The sequence below is a fragment of the Cebus imitator genome, unplaced genomic scaffold, assembly GCF_001604975.1.
Source record: "Cebus imitator isolate Cc_AM_T3 unplaced genomic scaffold, Cebus_imitator-1.0 Scaffold59, whole genome shotgun sequence".
Lineage (NCBI taxonomy): Eukaryota > Metazoa > Chordata > Mammalia > Primates > Cebidae > Cebus > Cebus imitator.
Window position 1 is genome coordinate 5189794 of NW_016107374.1, and position 17280 is coordinate 5207073.

Sequence of the window (17280 nt, forward strand, 5' to 3'; positions counted from 1 at the left end):
TTGGTAGAGACAGAGTTTCACCACGTTGGCCAGGCTAGTCTCAAACTCCTGACCTCAAGTGATCAACCCACCTCAGCCTCCCAAAGTGCTGAGATTACAGGCGTGAACCACTGTGCCTGACCTTCTTATCCTTTTTTAAAAAGTATCACAGATTACATGCAATTTTGTTGCCTGAATTTATACTTTTCCATATTTACAGATAATGTAGTTTATGATGATAATAACAACTAGTACTTATTACACACTGAAGTTCAGTGCTTAATTCATAGCCTTTGTAGTCAGAGAGATCTGGGTTCAAATCTCAGTAGGATTCATTTTTCATTGTGTCTTTGGGCAAATGACTTAACTTGGAGGAGCCTGAGTTTTTCTGTAAAATGGATAAAAATATTATCCACCTCAGAGGGGGGATTGCTGTGAGGATCAAATAGAATTCTGCCAAATAAAGAAAAGCCTGGGAAAGGCTTAGGTCCATAGTAAGTGTTCAATAAATTACAGTTCATATTCTCACCGCATGTGCGGTGGTGATGTATGTAGGACATTTGTCTGTGTTTTTCTTTTTCGTGATGGTGCTATGCGCAGCATTCTCTCTAAACCAGAACTTTGGGCACCGCAGTATTTGATTCACGGTAAGCAGCTAGATGATTTTAAACTTCTTTCTTCCCCCAAGAACACTCGACAAAATTGGCAGCCTGTAATATGCAAAAATCCACCCAGAAATGGAAGAGAGGGACATTTGCACAAGCTGGGTTGTGTCTACAGAATTAGAAGACACAGTTGGACTAATTTTAGTGCCTAAAAATTGGAAACATTGGAATCATGCTCTATGGGAAATGCAAGTTCTTGAAAGTGGCAAAAGGAAACACCAGGAATGGGTGCATTTGGGACCATTCTCTCAAGATCTGGGCTCAGTCTTCATCTGTGGGTAGGTTCAATGGGGCTGGAAGCTAAAGGTTAGGTGGGGGAAAGGGTTAAGCATCTTTCAAGTCCTCAGGTTAGGAATGAGCGAGAGATCTCGTTCACATTGCCTCTTCATTGTCTTGATTTTCCCAGCTATCTGCTTTCCTTTGTCTTGCCATAGATAATTTTGATCCTGTGACCAGCCTCTTTGGTGTTTTGTCCTTCGGGATTTCTGAGAGGCGCGGGCCCCTGTGATTGACCTCACGTGGGCAGACTGCACACAACTCACTTTGTATCTGAGGAGCAGAGTGGGGGCCTAGCTCCCTTGCGTGCAGCCAATCAAGCCGGGGCTGAGAATTTATGAGATGAAGGCGAACCACTTTGAAGAAAGGCGCCCTTGTCTGCAGCTCCGCCATTGCTCCGTGGTACGCGTGGGGAGGTGGAGAGGGGTGGGCACGGGGAGAGGGGCTGGCGCCCTGGGGATGGATAGGGGAAGAAAAGAATCCGAGAAACCAGGGTTAAAAGTCTTTCTGTGAACAGGAAAGAAAACTGAGCAGCCTGCCTTCCTCCTTGCAGGTGTGTGCTCACAATGGGGGAGCCACAGACCCTTCCCAAAGGTCAGGGAGGAAGGAGTGCATCGCAGACGCTGCCTCTATTCACTCCCAGTCCTCCCACTCCTTGGAGACTGAAGAACCAGAGAGAGCCAGGAAGGCAAGATCACTTGTAGAAGCAATCCTGGCCGCCAGTAATCTAGATGCAATAGTAACTCCGCCAAGTCAGAGGCATAGCTGCAAATTCTGGGCTTCTCCCCGGGGAGGGCAATTGCTTCATTTCTCTGAGCATCAGTTTCCTCATCTGTGAAAAGGGGTGGTTAACAACAGAACCGCCTTCCTCCTTCATCGGGTTGTTGGGAGAAATGTGTAGAAAGCAGTCAGCACAGGACCTGGTATACAGTAAGTGCTGAATAAGTAGAAGCTACTATTAATAGCAATCATACCTGGTTTCAAAAGAGATCATCTGCTTTCATTAAAGCCAAAAATAAAGGCCATTTATTCAGCCGTTTTTTCATTCATTTGTTCAGGCAATCAAAAAACATTTATCAGGCCCTACTATGTGCTGGTGACTTGAATGAAGATGATAATAACAGTAGCTAACACTTGCTTGCTAGGTGTTAGGCTCTGTTTTATTTTTATTTTTTGGGACAGTCTCACTCTGTCACCCAGGCTGGAGTATAGTGATGCAATCATAGCTCATTGCAGCCTCAACCTCCCAGGCTCAAGCAATCCTCCCACCTCAGCCTCTGGACTACAGGCACACGCCACCATGCTTGGCTAATCTTCTCTGTTTTTTTTGTAGAGGTGAGGTCTCACTATATTGCCCAGGCTGGTCTCAAACTCCTGAGCTCAAACAATCCTCTGAAAATGCTGGGATGAGCCGCCACACCTGGCCCCTGTTTGTCTCTGTTTTAAATCCTCCATATGTCTTTTTTTTTTTCCTCCTTCTTCCCGCAGCCAAGATGTCTTAATTTATATAAATTTCATGATCACATGGTAAGGTAGGTACATGTCACACAGCTAGTAAGATTAGGAGCTGGGATTTAAACCCAGGTATGCCTACTGGCCAGGTCTATGTGGTAAGCATCTTGCTAGTCCAAAACTAATAAATAAAACATGATTCCTGCCCCCTAGGGCACCACTGTCCACTGCAACTTTCTGCAATTATAGAAATATTCCATATCTGCAGTGTCCAATATGGTACCCACTGTTGGTAGCTGCTGAGGACTTAAAATGCGGCTAGTGTGATAGAGAAACCGAATTTGAAATTTCATGTCATTTGCACTAATTTCAACATACAGTTAAATAGCCACGCATGGCTAACGCCAGCAAATCGAACAGCCTAGCTCTAGGAACTGAGAGTCTAGTGGAGGAAATTCACCTTCACGAAGGCGGTGAGTGTTACACGCTATGTGGCCCTGTCTGAGCTCCAAGGACACAGAAGATCACAGCTGTGGTGTGGAGTGTGGCCTGGGATCACAGGAGGCTTCCCAGAGACAGTCATCTCTGATCTGAGTCTACAGGAAGGAGGCGTTGGTAGGAGAGGAAGGGAGGTATTTTTAAATATGTCCAAATATGTTGGATTTCACAACAGGGTCCGTGCTCAGCCAGGACTTAGGCAGAGTTTGAAATTCATAATCAAGAGCCAGAGACCTCTTTGAGCTTTAAGATAACCAGTGCTTACCCCTGAAGGATGAAACCGTATTGGATTCAGGAATTTGTCTACTGTTCTTTTTGGCGGCAGGTATTGCTTTTTTTGGCTTTTAACCTCTCTGAGGACGTAAAAACACCTGAAAAGGAAATCTGAAAAATTCACTGGTTCGTCTGAATGCTTTGTCAATACCATGTGAAGCTAAATATCCAAGAGCCCCAAAGCAGCTCTAGGCAGTCAAAAGAGTAGTACTAATTATAAGGATAATAAGGATAATAATGAAAAACAGTTACCACTTATTAAGACACTTACTTTGTGCCAGACCCAACGTTAAGTGCTTTTGTGTATTGATCGTCTCACATACTCCTACGATCTATTCTCTGCACAGCAGCTAGAGTGGCCTTTTTGAGACATAAACCCTAAATCAGATCATGCTAGTCCGCTGCTGAAACCCCTTAAGTGGCTTCACATTGTACTTAGAATAAAATCCAAGTTCCTTGCCCAGGCCTGCAAGGCCTGACCCCTGCCTACAGATGCTCCCATTCTCCACCTACTCACCAAGCTCCAGGCACGTAAGACCCATCTCTGGTGTAAAGCCCTAAGCTTTTGTCTGCCCCAGGGCCTTTGCACTTGCTGTTCCTCCAATTAGCAACTCAACTCCCCACTCTAACCCTGTATTAGAATGAAATATGTCAAAGATCAGGGACCTTGTCTCTTAAGTCACTATTGCATCTTCAGCCCCTAGTCAATTTGTCATACCATTGAAAGAATTCAAATTCTATGTTATGAGGCATTGAAATCAATCAAATTAAGTAAAATTTAAAATTCAGTATGAGGTATTATGGAGCATTATTATCCTCATGTAACAGATGAAGAAATTGAAGATCAGAGTGGTTAATTTGCTCAAAACCATGTAGCTTGTGAGTTTCCCACTATATACCTGTAGGACTCCAACTGTTTGCTCCTTGTCAGCTGTGATGAGGCTGCACAGCCACCTTGAGAGAAGGAAGACCCTTCAGGATGTGGTTTTCCTTCCCTCGCTCTGCAAACAGCCCTGCTATGCCTCACTTAGTCCTTTATTGCCAGAATCTGTCTATATAATAAGAAACCTTAGCTTGCAAAATTACCCAATTCCCTTCTGGTTTTGACCATATATTTTTCTTTGATTATAAAATGAGTATTATAGAAAGAATGGAAAGTAGAGAAAAAAGATAAAGAAGCTGGGGAAAACTACTTATGATCTCACTACACAGAAGCAATTCCGTTAGCATTGTGGTTTCTCTTTTTTTTAAGATAGAGTCTCGCTCAGTCTCCCAGGCTGGAGTGCAGTGGTGCCCTCTCGGCTACTGCGGCCTCTGCCTCCTGGGTGCGAGCGATTCTCTTACCTTAGCCTCCTGAGTAGCTGGGATTACATGCGTGCGCCACCATGCCCAGCTAATTTTTGTTTTTGTCTTTTTGAGACAGAGTCTCACTCTGTCACCCAGGCTGGAGTGTAATGGTGTGATCTTGGCTCACTGCAACCTCCACCTCCTGGGTTCAAGCGATTCCCCTGCCTCAGCCTCCCAGGTAGCTGGGATTACAGCCAGGCATCATCATGCCTGGTTAATTTTTTAGTAGAGACAGATTTTGCCATGTTGTCCAGGCTGGTCTCAAACTCCTGACCTCAGGTGATCTGCCTGCCTTGGCTTCCCAAAGTGTTGGGATTATAGGTGTGAGCCACGGTGCCCAGCCTAATTTTTGTATTTTTAGTAGAGACAAGGTTTTGCCATGTTGGCCAGGCTGGCCTCAAACTCTTGACCTCAGGTTGACCTGCCCGCCTCGGCCTGCCAAAGTGTGGGAATTTCAGGCGTGAGCCACCGCACCTGGCTTCCTTCCTATTTTTTTTTAGAAGTGGGGAGTCTCACTAGGTTGCCTAGGCTGGCCTCGAACTCCTGGCTTCAAGGGCTCCTCTTGCCTTGGCCTTCTAAAGTGCTGGGATTACAGGTGTGAGCCACTGCACTTGGCCACATCGTTTTCATTTTTTGGAGACAGAGTCTTGCTCTGTTGCCCAGGCTGGAGTGCAGTGGTGCGATCTCTGCTCACTGCAACCTTTGCCCCATGGATTCAAGTGATTCTTGTGCCTCAGCCTCCCGATTAGCTGAGATTACAGGCGTGCACCATCAGGCCTGGCCAATTTTTGTATTTTCAGTAGAGATGAGGTTTCACCATATTTTCCAAGCTGGTCTCGAACTCCTGACCTCAAGTAATATAGTCACCTCACCTTCCAAAGTGCTGGAATTACAAGTGTGAGCCACTGCATCTGGCCCAAGCACAGCTTTTAAGGCTACGCTGACTCTCTGTAAAATCCCCTTGGTTGCCTTGTCACCTACCTTCTCGGCCACTAACTCTTCCCAGGATGCAACTGCTGCCACTGTCTCCTCCATTGCAACCAGGAAGTAGGGTGGAAAAAGGCCCAAAATCTGGAGGTCAGAAATCAAGGTTAAAAGACTTAACTATGTGCCCTTAGACAAATCATGTCTCATCTTCTCTGCAGAAAGAAGATGATAGTCCTTGCCTTGGAGAACAGTGAAAGTCAAATGAAGGATCAGATGGGGAGAGAGTGTAGTAAACTCAAAAGTGCTGTAAAATTGTTTGGAATTCCTGCAATCCAATGAGTTATGACCACCGTGGTTATTTAAGAAGACTTAAAGGTCAGCAGAGCCAATGTTCTCTGGCCCAAATCCTCAAAAGGCTTGTTCTTGTTATGAGATGATATATATAAACTGGATTAGTGGGTCCTCTGCTTGCAATAAATCCTTGGGGATTTGAGAAAGTGGGTGTAGCCGGCTTGCTGGCTTCCCCTCCAGCATCCATGCCTTACCACCCCCTGTCCTAACAGAAACACTGTTTGGAGCCAGACACTTCGGGAGGCCAAAGTGGGAGGATCAATGGCGCCCAGGAAGTTGAGGCTGCAGTAAGCCATGATCACACCACTGCACTCCAGCCTGGGTAGAGCAAGATCCTAAAAATTAAAAGCCAACCAGCCAAACAAACAAAACCCTTATTTGGGTCAGGCATTCACCCAGTCTCGATTCAGAATGGGGACTCAGGGCAAACTGACTCCACCCTCAGCTCCAGGAGTGGGCCTCGCTGGTCAAAAATAATCTCTCCTCTTTTTAGTCATTGCTTCTGGCAGAGGTCATGTGACCCATTCTGGTCACTGGGTTGGTGGGGGATGTAAGTCAGAGAGGAAAATATCTGGCTCCTAATAAATTATCCCTGGAAGATATATCTATAGGTATCTATCTATCTACCTATCGTCTGTCTATCTGTCTGTCTATCTATCTGAGATGAAGTCTCACTCTTTTGCCCAAGCTGATTTCCTTTAGTTCAGGGGGATGGCCCTGCCTGTTTTCATGGCCCATCCAGTATTTGTGCATTTTTTTAAATGGTTAAATGAAAATCAGGCTAGGCATGGTGGTGGCTCTTGCCTGTAATCCCAGCAACTTTGGGAGTCCAAGGCGAGAGGATTGCTTGAGCCCAAGAGTTTGAGACCAGCCTGGGCAACATAGCGAGACCTGGTCTCTACATAAAAATTAAAAATCAGCTGAACGTAGTGGTACATGCCTGTTGTCCCAGCTACTCTGGAGGCTGAGGCAGGAGGATCATGTGAGCCCAGGAGTTCAAGGCTGCAGCGAGCCTTGAACATACTCACAAGAACCCTATAAGTTATTGTGTTATTATTATCCTGTTGTTCACAAAAGAGAAAGCTGAGGCTTGGAGAGGTTGTGTAATTTGTTCAAAGTCACATCGCTACCAAGAGGGTAGCTATTCAATGTCAAACAGGCTCTGAGACCAGTGCTCTTAATCACTTTGGGAAAAAACCCAATCTCCAGTGTCATTGTTAAGACATTGAGTCAACCAACCCTAAACCCACCTCACCTTTAGACTTCTAGGTTAAAGGGGCATATGACATTACTCTATTATCGAAGCCAGTTTGAGACTGCAATTCTGCTATTTGCAGATGAAAGCATCCCCTTGGATGCTGTGAGAAAGCACGTAAGAAAGGTAAGAGCAGAAAGGTAAGGCAAGCTATCAGCTTCTTGGACCAGCAGCCTTTTGTCCTTGCTTGGAGAATAAAAGCTTTCTTTTTCCAAGCCCTTCAAGGCTCCTCAAGTTCCCTTTAAAAGGGATTATGAAGGAAATCCTATTTTAGAATTGCTGCTGATTTTGGCAATTCGCAATATTCACCTGATGAGGAATTACACTTGCTAATAAAATATCTCAAGTTGGGTTGAGCCTAATTGTTGCAAGTGTTAGTAGTAATAGCCTGTCACGGGGACTCTTGTGCCGGCGCATCCCTCACTTGGCTACAGCCCATGTGGAAAATCAATTTCCTCTAAATGTTTGAAGAATGGCACAGAAAGACCTGATTTCTTTTCCCTCTGCTGGAGTCATTCTGGAGACAGTGAGCTTATAAAATGAATGAAAATAGCTATGGTTGCAGGATGCAGGGTGAATGCCGAGTTAAGCAAAGCCCGATCTCAAGCTCAAAGTTCTAGCTTTTTTGTTCTGAGGCCAGAGACAATATACGTTTGTGTCCCGAACTGATGTGCTGTTAAAAAGTCAAAGAAAAGAAAGAATTTTACTTCAGCCCAGCCATTTCACTTCTAGGAATCACTCCCACAGGAAAACTCCCACCAGTATGCAAGAATATACGAACAGGGTGTTCCTCACAGCCTGGTTTGCAATGGTGAAAAATTGGAAGCAAGATAATTATCTGACGAGAGTGGACTGGTTAAATAAATTGTCATATATCCGTGCTCCGTAGCCATTAAGAAGAAACAGGTAATCTATACGTATTCCTGTGGAAAGGTTTTTCTGATATGATATTGAGTTCAAAAAAAGCAAGTTGCAGACATCTATGTGTGTATATATATGTGCACTATATATATAGTATGTATAGTATATATAGTTGCAACTCATATATATAGTATGAGTTCATTTTTGTAAAAAAGCCCCAAAACTTCAACAATGATATGCACATTTATGTGTAGATCTTCGTACATGAGTAGAGAAAGGTCTGAAAGGATACACACCAGGTTGTCGATGGTGGCAGTTAAACCCAAGGATAAAAATGGTAAGATGAGAGATGCCCTTTTTTTTTTTTGAGATGGAGTTTCGCTCTTGTTTACCCAGGCTGGAGTGCAATGGCGCGATCTCGGCTCACCGCAACCTTCTATGTTGTTTAGATGTTTTACAACAGGGCATATGGCTTTGGTAATTAAAAAAAAAGAAAGAAAGAAAGAAAGAAAGAAATGGGCTTTTCAGCTTGTCAGAATAGCATTGTACTAGATATGTCACCATTTCTGAAGAAAGGGAAGATCAGGCCTTGACTCCGCAGGACTGGCAATATAAGCCAGCCACACATGCAAGCTTGTTACACAGCCTAGTCTGATACATCATAGCTCTTCCTAGTTAATAATTGCCACGAAGGGACCTACTCCTTAGCTACCTGCCTACTACATCAGAGCCAAGTTAAAACATCCTGGGGCCAAGGCCAGAATTTAAAAATTTACTTTTGTAAAAAATTGGGGGCTAGGCATGGTGGCTCACGCCTGTAATCCCAGCACTTTGGGAGGCTGAGGTGGGAGGATCATGAGGTCAGGAGTTCGAGACCAGCCTGGCCAATATGGTGAAACCCTGTCTCTACTAAAAATACAAAAAATTAGCCGGGCGTGGTGGCATGTGCCTGTAATCCCAGCTACTTAGGAGGCTGAGGCAGAAGAATCGCTTGAACATGGGAGGTGGAGGTTGCAGTGAACTGAGATTGTGCCACTGCGCTCTTAGCCAAGGCAACAGGAGAGATCATCTCAAAATAAAAAAAAAAAAACTGGGAAAATGCACATAACATAAAATGTACCACTTTAAATTATATGATTTATTGGTATTCAGTACATTGGTAATATTGCGCAACCATCAGCACTATCTCGTTCCAGAACATTCTCATCACCCCAAACAGAAACCTTATGTCTATTAAACAGTCACTCCCCAATCTTTCCCTACCGCAGCCACTGAAAATCACTAATCTGCTTTCTGTCTCATTGGTTTGGCCCGTCATGGACATTTCATATAAATGAAATCATATAACATGTGGCCTTTTGTGTCTGGCTTCTTTCACTCCACACCATGTTTTCAAGCCTCATCCATGTTGTAGCACGCATCTGCGGTTCATGCCTCTTTTTTTTTTTTTTTTTTTTTTTTTTTTTTTTTTTTTTTTTTTTTTTTTTTTTTGAGACAGAGTCTCACTGTCGCCCAAGCTAGAGTGCAGTGGTATGTTCTCAGCTCACTTCAACCTCTGCCTCCCAGGTTCAAGCAATTCTCCTGCTTCAGACTCCCAAGTAGCGGGGGATTACAGGTGCCTGCCACCATGCCTGGCTAATTTTTTGTATTTTTTGTAGAAATGGGTTTTCACTATGTTAGCCAGACTGGTCCTGAACTCCTGATCTCAGGTGATCTCCCACCTTGGGCTCCTAAAGTGCTGGGATTACAGGCGTGAGCCATCGCACCATGCCCCTTTTTATGGCTGAATAATAATCCATTGTATGGATAGACCACAATTTGTTGATCCATTCATTGGGTGTTGGACATTTTGGATGTTTGTATCTTTTAGTTACCATAAGTAATTCTACTATGAACATTCTTGTAAGAGTTTTTGTTTGAAAGCCTGTTTTCAGTTATTTGGGGTGTATATGTAGGAGTGGAATTGTGAGGTCCTATGGTAATTTTATGTGTAATTTGTCAAGATTTTCCTTTAAAGTTGCAGAAGGCTAGTCTCCTGACCATAGAGGACATGCAATGAGTGGGAAAAACTTCCCCTGAGTTTCTCAATTATGTCCCCTGAGTCTAGGCAGTTCAGTACATAGATGAAGATAATTACTATGTAATTGTCTTATCTACACTTAAAAAATATCTGCTGACATTCCACTTCTAATTTTAGACTATTCCAAATATCCCTTTTTTCCCTCTGTCACCTATTTGTCCCAGAGCAACAAATATTTCTATTACATGTGAATTTGGGGAAACTGTTATTCAAAATGCATTAATCAGGGCTGGGTGTGCTGTCTCATGCCTATAATCCCAGCACTTTGGGAGACTAAGGTGGGCAGATCACTTGAGTCCAGGAGTTCGAGACCAGCCTGGGCAATGTGGCAAGATCCCCTCTCTACAAAAAGTACAAAAATTAGCCGGGCATGATTGTGCATACCTGTAGTCCCAGCTCCTCAGGAGGCTAAGGTAGGAGGATCCTGAGCCTGGGAAGTTGAGGCTGCGGTAAGCCATGAGTGCACCACTGCACTCCAGCCTGAATGACAAAGTGAGACCGTGTCTCAAACAAAATAAATCAATAAACAAAATACATTAATTAAATGATTAATTCAGAATTTCTCATGTAAAAATCTTGTATTGCACTTGTGGAAAATCAACAATTCTGATGATTCCTAAGATTCCTAACAGAATGGGTATTAACGCTGAATTGGTCAAATGTCAGACCAGGTCTTGCAAGGTAAGCAGGGTCTTGAAATGGGCTTTTACTGAACAGTAGCCTATGATAAAGAATGGGCTTAACTTACAATTGCTGCAAACATAGAAGGTAAATAACCTTGCATATAGGACCTGGGCTGAAGTCCCAACTCTGGCAGTAACTAACTTATCTTGGGAAAGGTAAAGGGTTAGGGAAACGCTTATGACCCCTCAGTTTCTTCCTCTGTAATGTGGAACTGATTATAGGACATACTTCATGGGTCATTCTTTTATTCATTCATTCATTCATTTATTCATTCACTCATTCATTCAGTAAATATTTATTGTACACCTATGGCCATGCTGTTCTTAGTGGTTAGTAAAACAAACAACAGTAAACATAATAAGTAATTATAAAATAGATGGTGATATGTTTTATGAGAAAAGGTAGAACAGGAGGGCTGAGGGAAAGGCTGGATTTTCTTATTTATTTTTTAGAGAGAGGGTCTTGCTCTGTCACACAGGCTGGAGTTCAGTAGCACAGTCATGGCTTACTGCATGAATTGCTGGGCTCAAGGGATCCCCTAACTGTAGCCTCCCGAGTAGCTGGGACTACAGGTGTGTGCCACCATGCCCAGATATTTATTTATTTATTTATTATAGAGATGGGGTCTTGGCACGTGCCACCATGCCCAGCTATTTATTTATTTATGGTAGAGATGGGGTTTCGCCATGTTGCCCAAGCTGGTCTTGAACTCCGGGGGGTTCAAGTGATCCCCTTGCCTTGGCCTCCCAGAGTGCTGGGTGATGGGTGTGAACCACCGTGCTTGGCCTAAAGACTGAAATTTTTGAATAGCATGGTCACGATAGGCTCCGCTAAGAAGATGGCATTTGAACAAAGCCTGGAAGAAGAGAGGGGATGAATCACGTGGGTATCTTGCGACGAAGGAACAGGGAGTACACAGGCCCTCAGGCAGGATTATTTGGCCCCATTCATGAAAACGCAGAGAGACCGGAGTGCCTGGACCAGTGCGCGCCAGGGCGAGAGGAGGAGTTTTGGATTCAACTTTGAGCCAGATGGGGAGCCCTTGGAGGTTTATGACCTGAGCTGACTTGTATTTCAAATGCATCATTCAGTCTGCTGTGTTGAAAAATAGACCACAGACAGACAAGGGCAGCAGCAGGGAGGCCAGTGAGGAGCCTCCTGCAGTAATCCAGGTGAGAGAAGACCGGAGCTTGGACCAGCAAGGTGGCACGGAGTGGTGAGAAGTGGTTGGGCTCTGAATACACTCTGCAGGTACAGCCAACACAGTTTCCTATCGGGAAGATTAAGTAAGATAACGCGGGCAGAGCTCTGAGCACAGAGCCTGCCTGTAGTTAGCACAGAATAATGGCAGCCACAATTATGATCAAGGTGGGGATAGTGTGTTCCCCTGCAGGAGCTGATCAGGAGCTAAAAAGAAGCTGAGCAAGGGAGAAGCTATTAAGGTTCCCATGTGATTTGCAGTGAGTTACAAAGGCCACCAAAGGTAACAAGGCGTTAACACAATGCAGACAAGGGCTTCCGCGGTATCCAGAGAACTAGGGAGCCCAAAGCAGCAAAGCCACATCATTTGAACCGAACTAGAGACTTTAGAACCAAGGTTTTCAGATAATTGCAGACACTTCCTTCTCACATTAGAAGTAATGGCAAAACTACAATCGCTTTTGTATCAGCCTAATAGTATATGGAAGAACATCAGTCAGGAAAACTGTTTTTAGATCCCCTGGCTTTAGAAATATTTACTGGCAATAATATCATGGCAGCTCAGGTGTTTAGTTTTGGGTTTTTAGTTGAACTGCCCAACTTCAGGATTCCTTTCAGGAAGAAGACCCAATTGCCAAGAGACGACTGGATTCCTTTCAATGAAACTTCTCTTTGTTCCAAATTCCAGCGACAAACGGTCTGTCTGAGGATGATAGAGATGGATTTCTCCAGGGCAATGCCAACCTTGCTCCTCCTGCCTCTAGTAATCAGACCTCCAGTTTATCTTCTGCCAAACTCTTCCCATTGGACATCTGGCCCCAGCAGGAGAAACAGGCACCAAGGCACTTATTTTGGCTTTGACGTCAGCAAAGGAAGCTGATGAAATTCATCATCAGCGCAGATGAAAATCCACCGAGCCCTCTCTCTGTTCCTTATACCGCCTCCGTTTCTAAAGCTGACAGAGGTCTTGCTTTCCTTTTGTTTTCATTTTGCTCTGGACTAAGGTTTGAATTTTTTTCTATAGTTAATTAGAAGATAATAACGCCAGCGAGCTTATTGTTAATTATTTGTGTCTGTACTTAATACTTATAAGTGTACTCAGTTCTCGCGAGCTAATATTTGGCTTGTCAGATGTGCTAGTCATTGTAATTAATTGAGCCCATATACATTTACTGGGGCTGTGGGTAGAGTTATAAGAACAGCGGCAGATATGAAATGTCTCCACTATCTTATGCTTGTCACTAAACAGAGAATTTGAGGGAAGCGATTCCTTCTTGCAACCTTCACTCGTCACCTGGCTGACTTCTTTCCTCGCTCCTCCCTAGAGGATCTTCTCTTTCAGACCCTCTATATCATCTCTTTCTCTCGGCTCCTGTTAATTTCCTTTGGAACATCAGGTCTAGTTGCTTTGTTCATGGGTCCCATTACAGAGCCCCTCATCCAAAAACTATTAAGAATTTAAATATGGTGACGGCAGAGCATTAAACCAAGCCCATGGTCCCCCGATGGGCACAGGGTACGTGCCCATCAAGCTGGTTCTGCACACCATTGACTGCCTTCGTCCTTTCCCCCAAAAGGGAGCTCCTCCACCAGAATGTGCTCATCCCTCTTCTCTACAGCCAGAACAGTGTGCAGCACGCAAGAGGGGCTCAAGAAACGGTCAAAACAATTTTCCAAATGCAAATTTGAAAAACACAAAGTTCAGCCATGCCATCCCCTGCTTAAAATCTCCCATGGAAGGGGCAGAGCGAAGTTTCTGGAGGAACAGAAATGTTGTATATCTATAACTGTGGAGGGGTGACAGCCACACGGGGATATACGCCTGTCAAGACTCATCAAACTGTAGACTTAAGAAGAGTCCGTTATACTATGTACAATTACACATCAATAAAAAATAGCATGCTTACAAAAACCCCAGTGTCTCCAGGTTCTCCTCAAGGTAAAGTCTCTTCTCTCACGTATGTCACACAAGGTCCTTCCCCAGGGACTCATTCTGAGTCTTGCAGCCTCATCTCCAGCACCTCTGTGGCTTCCTGTTTTCCAGCCATGGTGACCGCCAGCATGTCCCAGGCCTATGTGCCATCTTACTCAACTGCTCCTTAGCCCAGAAATTAAAAAAAATCAAAATACGTCTCACCCTATAGGGCACTAGCACCAACTGGAGGGGACTAAAGAGCAGGAATGGGGCAGAGTCCCAGAGCTTCCTGCTGTGCCGGAAATTAACACTTTAGTGTTGGCATCATGGGGAAGTGGACAGAGATCCAAGAGACAGGAGGTGGGGAGGGGGCCACTCGGTGGGCTCTGGGCCCTCACTGTCTGCCAGTCAATATGGAGGTAATCAAATGTTTAACCTGGGACAGTCACATTGGTGTGTGCCTGCTGAACATCTGAACATCAACCCACCACCTAAAATGTGGACCAGGCCGGGTGCGGTGGCTCATGCCTGTAATCCCAGCACTTTGGGAGGCCAAGGTGGGCGGATCACTTGAGGTCAGGAGTTTGAGACCAGCCTGGCCAACATGATGAAACCACGTCTCTACTAAAAACACAAAAATTATCTGGGTGTGGTGGTGTGTGCCTGCAGTCCCAGCCACTTGAGAGACTGAGGTGGGAGGATCACTTGAACCCAGGAGGTAGAAGTTGCAGTGAGCCGAGATCATGCCACTGCATTCCAGCCTGGACAACAGAGCAAGACTCTATCTCAATAAATAAATAAAATGTGGGCCAACCCTTCCTTCTCTGGCTGACATCTACCTCCTCTCTCAAATCTCAACTCAAGTGTCTCCTCCAGGAATCCCTGCTGGCCTGTCTCTCTCTTGGTCTCTCTTGCATTTGCCACACTATCCTGGATTAATTGATATATATTCCACTCTTAATCTCTGGAAGGTAGGGACCATAACTTCATAATCCCAGAGTCGGGCAAGGTTCCTGTCCCACACAGACTCAGGGGCACACACATGGATGAAGAGATTTTCCTGTTGGGTTTCTTGGCACATAGTGCAGACACTATAGGGACAGATGAATGAATGAATGAATGAGTGAGTGAATGAATGAGTGAATTTCTTCTTTGCTTTATCTGTATTTTCTTTCATTGAAGCAGTGGCAATTCTTGAGACATGGGCTTGGAGAGCGTATTGCAGCAACTAAGATCTCAGACTCTGAACTCAGGCTACCTGGGGGGATCCTAGCGCTTGCCAGTCTCCAGTTCTGAGTAGATGACTTGGCTTCCCTGAGTACCAGATCAGGTCATTATTGATCTGACTTCACAGGGCTGCTGAGAAGCTCTAAGCACTTAGCCCTCAGCAGCTCTGACTGTAAGAGAAATTAAATCTTGTTCACCATGGAACCTGAATTGGTGGATATGGTTGTCAGATGCCAGGAGAAGTCACCTGCCATTTGCAGCCATCCTCAAGTGATCATCTCTGGTTTTACCTTCCATCTACCCAGTCTCTTGAATCAGAGGATTGCACAGCAAAAAATGAAATATCCCTGCGATAAGAATATATGATTGGCAGATGTTACTGAACTGAAATCTGTGAGACAATGAAAATGGACATTTTCTCATTTACCTCCAACTTCCTGGTGTCTCAATTTCAGCTGAGAGAGATAGGGAGAGAGAGAGAAAGAGAGAGAGAGAGAGACAGAGACAGAGACAGAGAGAAAGAGAGCACATGAGCACTGAGGGAGGAGTGGTCCTCAGCTTCATCAGGTGAACCAACTTGTGGATTACCTTCCCAATCAAAAGTCTGCTTTCAGCCTATCTGGAAATTCTGTGCCAGAATAATTCTTTGCTAAACATAGTATAAATTGTCCCATCACCCCAGACCTCCACTTCCTTCCAAACCACAGCTTCTTAACCAAGTCCTACATTTCCAAGAAAAGGCATTTTAGTATCCTGCATAAAAACTCAAGACTCCAGATCCTGAAAGATTGAAAGTTCAATCCTACCTTTACCCATTCCTGGCTGGGAGATCTTGGACAAGGCCCTTAACTTCCCATAGTTTGATTTTCTTCCTCTGTCCCGTGAGGAAGAACAGTATCTCTATCACAGGGTACCTGTGAGGACCACATGACACTTAGTAAGTGGCAGGATTTGGTGAGAGTTTCTTAAATATTGGTTATGATACTCATGGGTTTCAAAAAAGGATATGGAATGGGGGAAAATTTTTAAAAATTCTATAATGATCCCTGCAGATCTGCAAAATTGGAAAGACTCTTATTGAATGAATCACCTCATGTGCCACTGGCATCTTTCTGCATGGTAGGCTGAAAAATGGCCTCCCAAAAGATCCGAGTTCAAATTCCTAGAACCTGAGGATGTGAGCTTATTTAGAAAAAAGAGGCCAAGTATGGTGGCTCACACCTGTAGTCCCAGCACTTTGGGAGATGAGGCAGGAGGATCACTTGAGGCCAGGAGTTAGATGCCAGCCTGGGGAACACAAGGAGAACCCATCCCTACAAAAAGTAAAAAGGTTAGCTGGGCATGGTGGCGCATGCCTGTGGACCTGGCTACTCAGGAGGCTGAATCAGGAGGATAGCTTGATCCTGGGAGGTTGAGGCTGCAGTGAGCCTTGATGGCACCACTGCACTCTGGCCTGGGCGACAGATCAAGACTCCATCTCTAAAAGAAAAGAAAAGGAAAGGAAGATGATATTTGCAGATATAAATAATTAAGGAGCTTGAGATGAGATCATCTTGGATTAAGATGAGCCTTAAATCCAATAGACATGCCTCCGTAAGAGCTCACAGCTCACCATTGGAGCTCCTATAAAGAAGAGACCGTCTCCTCAAGCAGCTCCCTGATCCTTATATATCCAAAGAGACACCTCATAAAGGAGAGATAAGATTGACACTAGGCGGGTATCCTTCTGGGACAAAGATAGCAGAAGAAGAAAACTGGTAACAACCCTTACTGTTCAGCAGCTGCTGCAGGTGATCCCCAGGCAAGCAGGGCCAGGAGTGAACCTCAGCAGACCTACAGCAGAGGGGCCAGACTGTCAGAAGGAAAACCAAGAAACAGAAATAACCTCATCATCAACAAACAGAACATCAATCTGAAAGATTTGAGACCCAGTCTGAAAGCCAGCAACTACAAAGTCGACAGGTGGATAAATCCTTAAAGATGGGAAGAAACCAGCGCAAAAAGGATGAAAAGACCCGAAACCAGAACACCTCTCCTCCTGCAAGGGATCACAGCTCCTCACCAGCAAGGGAACAAGGTTGGATGGAGAACGAGTGTGATGAAATGGCAGAATCAGACTTCAGAAGGCGGGTAGTAAGAAACTTCTGTGAACTTAAAGAACGTGTTCTAACCAAATGCAAAGAAACTAAGACCCTTGAAAAAAGATTTGACGAAATGCTAACAAGAATGGACAAAATAGAAAGGAATATAAGTGAATTGATGGAGCTGAGAAACGCAACACGAGAACTTC

General features: G+C 44.6%; 1 long non-coding RNA gene across 1 annotated transcript in view; it reads right to left on the reverse strand.

The window, feature by feature from the left end:
* Positions 1-1722: 1722 nt before the first annotated feature.
* LOC119471381 overlaps positions 1723-17280 on the reverse strand; it is a 33205-nt gene continuing 17647 nt past the window's right edge. The window contains exons 2-3 of the long non-coding RNA XR_005200425.1: positions 3136-3241; positions 1723-1752 (exon numbers count right to left, since the gene is read on the reverse strand). This is a non-coding gene — a long non-coding RNA (uncharacterized LOC119471381). The remainder of the gene's footprint in view (positions 1753-3135; positions 3242-17280) is intronic.